This window comes from Rattus rattus, chromosome 2, assembly GCF_011064425.1.
Source record: "Rattus rattus isolate New Zealand chromosome 2, Rrattus_CSIRO_v1, whole genome shotgun sequence".
In the NCBI taxonomy this organism is placed as follows: Eukaryota; Metazoa; Chordata; class Mammalia; order Rodentia; family Muridae; genus Rattus; species Rattus rattus.
In genome coordinates, this window is record NC_046155.1 from 176,079,354 (window position 1) to 176,085,375 (window position 6,022).

The 6,022-nt window shown below is 35.9% G+C and overlaps 1 pseudogene; it reads left to right on the forward strand.

Moving 5' to 3' along the window:
* Positions 1-3,229: 3,229 nt before the first annotated feature.
* The window catches only part of LOC116893437, a 17,237-nt pseudogene continuing 14,444 nt past the window's right edge, over positions 3,230-6,022 (forward strand).

The following is a 6,022-nucleotide window of genomic DNA, read 5'->3' on the forward strand; positions in this document are numbered from 1 at the left end:
TCATCTTTTATTACTCTGTGTACAGAAGAGGTTGAATATTCATGATTCATTTTGTTATTCCAAATTGCTTCTGAGCCTTGGAAGAAGTTTAAGCACTTTCTTCCCTGGGGCTCTGCAACTGGTGACCACAGCTCATGTAACACAGATTGGTAAATACTTTGGAGAATTATTCATTCTCAGGCTCCATGATATCACTCACGTTTGTTAATGCCTGGAAGGAAGCCTTTTTTCTAGTTTGGTGTTGTAAGTTTTTAACAAGGTTATTATATGGACAAAATTAGAAATGATTTCAGTAGATTGTATCAGAACATTTACAGTAAGAAATCCACTAATGGTACATTCAGAGCTACTGCAGACACACAGGACATTGTACTACAAGATTCAAGACAGGAATAGGCAGGCTCATGGTTATAGTCCCTGAGATCCACAGACCATATACGGTATTGATTATGTCATACAAGTGGCATGAACACAGTATCAAAACAATGCTTTTGCTTCCATTTTCTTGAGAATCAATAAACAGAACAAGTCAGAAATATATTTAATCTAACTACCAAAAATTATTCAGTAGTTCACTGATCCACAGTCAGTTAAAATGATAAAGATTGAATATTAAAGTTTCAAAAAGATCCAGAGAGAATGTCATGCTCTGTGCTTTCTTCCTTTTATTCTTTCTTTTTATTGGTAATTATAATAGTATACTTTTCAAATTTTATTCCCCTCCCAGATTCTCCTCCACAAATCCCCTATTCCCTTGCTTCCCTTTCCTCTCTGAGAATTCTTATCCATAACCCCACCTAGTCCTGTCTCAACTCCTTAGCATTCCCCTACCCTGCATCATGGAGCCTCCATGGGACCAAGAGACACCCCCTCCAGTGATGCTAAATAAGGGACTCCTCTACTAAATTTCAAGCTGGACCAATGGTACCCCCATTTGTACTCTGTGGTTGGAATTTTAGTTCCTGTCACTCTACTTTCCAAACATTGAATACTAATGAAAAAGTAATGTAATGTAAATATTTTAATTCAAATCATGATCTTCCACCCTGATTCTCATGTTTCTTTTTCAATTTAAAAACTTATGTTGACAAATCTATTCTACATTGCCTTTATTTTCCTACATATTTTTTGCTCATTTTCATTGTACTAGTGGCTGTTAGGAAGTGGTTTTTATTAATATCTTCTTTGTATCTTAGAAACAACTAGTGACTATGAAACAGCACTAAGTTCTAATGTGTAAACTTTTCTCGTACAATCTTTCTACACATCTATTCTTACTTTAAATCTAGCATTACAATTGGCAATCATGAGTTTAATGAATATTGTATGAATATTGTATGTATTGTATGAACCTTTTCCAGTGGATTTAGACTGAAAGAAATGAGAGCACATGTAGGCAACTCATTGGTTTATGGAATGATAAGCCAAATTTTGTGTTATAATGATACAAACAAGTTTAGTGCTTTGCACTGGATATTGCTGTACACTTAAAAGTCAATATTTTTCATATGTAAGACTTCTGATTCTGTTATAAGGTGTCCTAGAATGCTTAGACTTGTATTTAGAAGAATGTGAATGGAAAATTCTTCATAAGAATACAGAAGGAAATTTCAAGTGAGAGGGATGGGGACATACATCCTTCTCAAATATTTTAACTCAGAATTCTTCCTGTGTGAAGGAAATAGAGAAATAAAAAGTAGAGTGTAGACTGATGAAAACATCATATAAAGACTGCACAACCTCGGAAATTATCTCACATGCAGCTACCAAAACCAGACACTATTGCTGATTTCAAGAAGTCCTTGCAGACTGGAGCCTGATACAGCTGTCTTCTGAAAGGCTCTGCCAGAAACTGACCAATATAGATGCAAATTCTTGCTGGAAACTATCAGTCTGACCATGAATACTCCAATGAAGGACATAGGGGAAGTATTGAAGGAGCTAAGGTGGTTTACAACTCAATAGGAAGAACAACAGAGATCACATGCTCTAAACTACCAAAAGAAAATTACACATGAAAGAACCAATGGATTAAGTTGCATATATAACAGAGGCATCAGTGGAAGGAGAGGATCTTGGTCCTGAGAAAATACATAAGGGTATGCTGGTGCAGACAGGCAGGAATGAGTAAGTGGTTGGTGGAACATCCTCATATAATCAGGGAGCAGGTGGGATGGTCTAGATGCTTTGCAAGGACTATCTGTGAAGGGAGATAACTTTTGAAATGTAAGTAGATAAAACTCTCCAAAAAAAAGTTCAAATGAAATTTGCAGTACTCCAGATTTAGTATTCATATTTTTGTGTTTAATAATAAATATTATTTTTGAAATACCACACATTATTTCAGTTTTCTTTATGGCACACTGACAAAAATGTAGCATACATTCTGTTAATATCTGTACCTCCATTAACATTATTGTTTTCTAATCTTGCTACTGAATCAGTTCAATCAGCCTCTTTCTCCCTTCATGACATTGTGTGCATGTGTAATTTTCAATCCAAAATGATATTTTTACCGGTATTTCTTACTACCAGCTTCACATGATACATTCATTCACAATTACTTCATGCCTATTAAGTGTGCAAATACCTCCACTACTTTCTTTGTGCAAAGATGTGGATACACATGTGCGCTCACCCACAACCATACAAACACACTCATAAACATGGATACACACAGACACACACACACTGCTAAAAATAAATAAAAAAAAAACACTGTTATTTCCAGACTCAGGAAAGTCTGATTTTTCTCAGACAGTCTTTAGTTTAAAATGATAACATCCTGTTATATCCTCAAATCTTTTTAACAAGATTATATAATTCTTGAAGGTTTGAGAAAAGTTTCATATTTGTATGTAAACCCTTCTTCTTTGTCATATAAACTGTGATGTAACTATAATAACAGTAGACCCAGAAATCTTATGTGTTTAACTTCAAATATTTTTCAATGATCTCTGCATTACATAAAGACTAGTTCCTTCAATATATATAAAATTGTTTTATGAATGTTAGTCTAAATAATTATATTTAAGAATTGATTTCCATTGAATAAAATGGTAAATTCTAAGAATGCAAATTATGTCCCTCAGCTCCTCACTGTTTTAGAGACAGCCACATTTACTTGGGCAGTGCAAGTCCTGTACAAAAGATAAGGAAGGTTTGAGTGAATAGATTTTACCGTATTGGGTGCCTGGTTACCAGGGTTGTTTTCTCTGCATCTGGCAAAATGGAGATATTTGTCATCAACAAAGGCTTCACTGACTCTACCCATTGCAAATTCAATGGCACAATCGAGACTGAGAGTGGGATGATTGTGATCAACACAAAAGCCATCACCATCTTCAAGGAGTAAGATCCTGCTATCATCAAATAGGTTGATGCTGGTGGTGAGTTTGCCATGGAGTCTACTGGCATTTTCATCACCATGGAGAAGGCCTGGGCCCACTTGAAGGTTGAGGCCAAAACATTCATTATCTCCGCCCCTTCGGCCTATACCCCGACGTTTGTGATATGTGTGAACCAAGAGAAATATGACAACTCACTCAATATTGTCAACAATATATCCTGCACCACCAAATGATTTGCCCCTCTGGCTAAGTTCATCCATGACAACTTTGGCATCATGGAAGTGCTCAAGACCACAGTCCCTATGCTATCCAATAACTCACAGAAGCTTTGATGAGTCCCTGGAATGCTGTTATGTGACAGCCATGGTTTAGCCTAGAACATCATCCCTGCAACCACTGGTCCCAAGCCAGTCTGTGCAAGGTCATCCTGGCAAGGTGAAACCTGCACAATATGATGACATCCAGAAACTGAGTGAAGCAGACATTTGAGAGAGCATTAAATGGCATTTTGGGTTACACTGAGGATCAGTTTATCTGTAGGGGCTTCCTTGAAACTTTACTCTTCCTCTTTGATGTTGATGGCATTGCTCTCCATGACAACTTTGTAAAGCTCATTACACGGTATGACAATGAATATGGCTTCAGTAGCAGGTATTAGGCCTATGAATTGCATGGGCTCAAAGAAGAAGAACCTGACCACCTACAGCCCTCCAGGAAGGATACTGAGAAAGAGAAGCGGCTCAGTTGCTGAGAATTTCCCATCCCAATTTGGCCCCCTTGATCGAGCATCTCCTCCAAAATTTCCATCCCAGTCTCCCCACAATAACGATAAATCTATGGAGACATCCTTACTCTTTGAATACCATCAATAAAGTTTTGTGTACCCACAAAAAATCAGCATATGTGCAATAATGAATAACATCCATTTTTGAAAGTAAAATACCTAAGCGGTATGCTTTATTTACTCATTTATTGAAAATCCTTGAAATTCATACAATCTTGCATATTGTGAACAATCACAAATAAAAACAAAAACATTGACAGAAATAATTTCTTTAGTATGCTCACTCATGTTTACTTTCAGAAAAATCCATCAGAGCTGTGTATCAACTATAGCATACTCCTACATGTACTGCCATCCATACTGGAGTCTTTTGTGAGACTTGGTACAAAATTGTCATACTCAATAAATTCTTTTGTCCCTGTTTACCAACACTTTTCCAAACTCAGTTTAGATACACAACCTATCTCAAGTACAATTTATTTTTCATACTAACTGCACCAGTCATAGTCTTGTAATTCTCCACAACTTGAATATTTGATGTAAAAATTAAGTGCTATTTTAAAAAAATATCTAAATTATTATTGCTGGCTATATATGTGATATAAAATATAATCATCATATTTAGGCAATTCATACGTATCTCTACTGGCTGCCATTATTTTATATGAAGTAGTATTGGGTATTTTCAAATGCTTTTCTTCATCTAATCAATCCTGCTGTATACAAGTAATATACCGCAACTTCAAATATATACATTATCTCAGAATAAAAATTGGAAAAAAATTTTATAAAAATATATCTAAGGAGCAAGCTTCTGGAGCCATTCCAGTAGATGACAAAATAGACTTCAATACAAAACAAATTATAAGAGATAAAAGATATTACATATTAATCAAATTGCTTTGATTCTTATTTTGTTTGCACAAACACAAGGATACACACTTTTGTAAAAGAAATTCTGCTAAAGCTTAAATCACCCATTGACAACCATTAAGATCTCACAATCTGACTTCAACTGTTCTACAGATCTAGAGTAATGAAAATGTACGGTGTTGGTATAGAAACAGACAGATTGATTAGTGGATAAAAATTAAAGTCTCAGAAATAATACTGCACAGTTGCAGACAATTGCCTTTTACAAAGAAGCCAAAATAATTCTAGGAAGAAAGTAGTGTATCTTCACCAACTGGTGCTGGTTGTCTGTACATGGAAGAATAGAAATAAATCCATATTTATCACTCTGCAGAAATCTCAAGTCAAAGTGGATAAAGTCTTCAATTTTACATTTAAAATTATTCAGGTCTCGTGCCTGTAGAGGATCACAAAATCATGTCACAAGGTGTATGCTGATCATGATGAATCACTTCTTAGAAACACTTGTCCACATCATTAAGCCAGAAAAAAAATGCTTTAACTGAACAGTGAGCATTGTGAGGGACAACTTAGAAGTGTGGAAGTGACCAGTGTTGAAGGGACCCTTCACTCTAGTGGTGTTAGATGGTGAGCAAGTCCTGGGAAGCGATGAGATAAAACTTGTATTCTAGATACCATAGACTGAGGGACAAGTATGAGGTTACAACTAGACTCTGCACTTCTACAGTCTCGCTTTCCAAACACGTATAGCAATTGTTCTATAGATGTCTTAAAAATGCAGTTGTGGAATTGAGTGTTCTCTCAGTGTGTGAATATTTGTTATATTATCAGAAAAACCTGAATTGTGACCACCTCACAAAATATGGCATGCCATCATTACACATTCCTTGATCTGTCAATACTGGAACCAACTGTATGATCCAGGCTGGCCTTGGGCAAATAATCTGCCTCCCTGTCTTACTATTCCATGGCATAATGAGGTGAACCATCTCTTCAGACTAGAAACTGTTTTTTT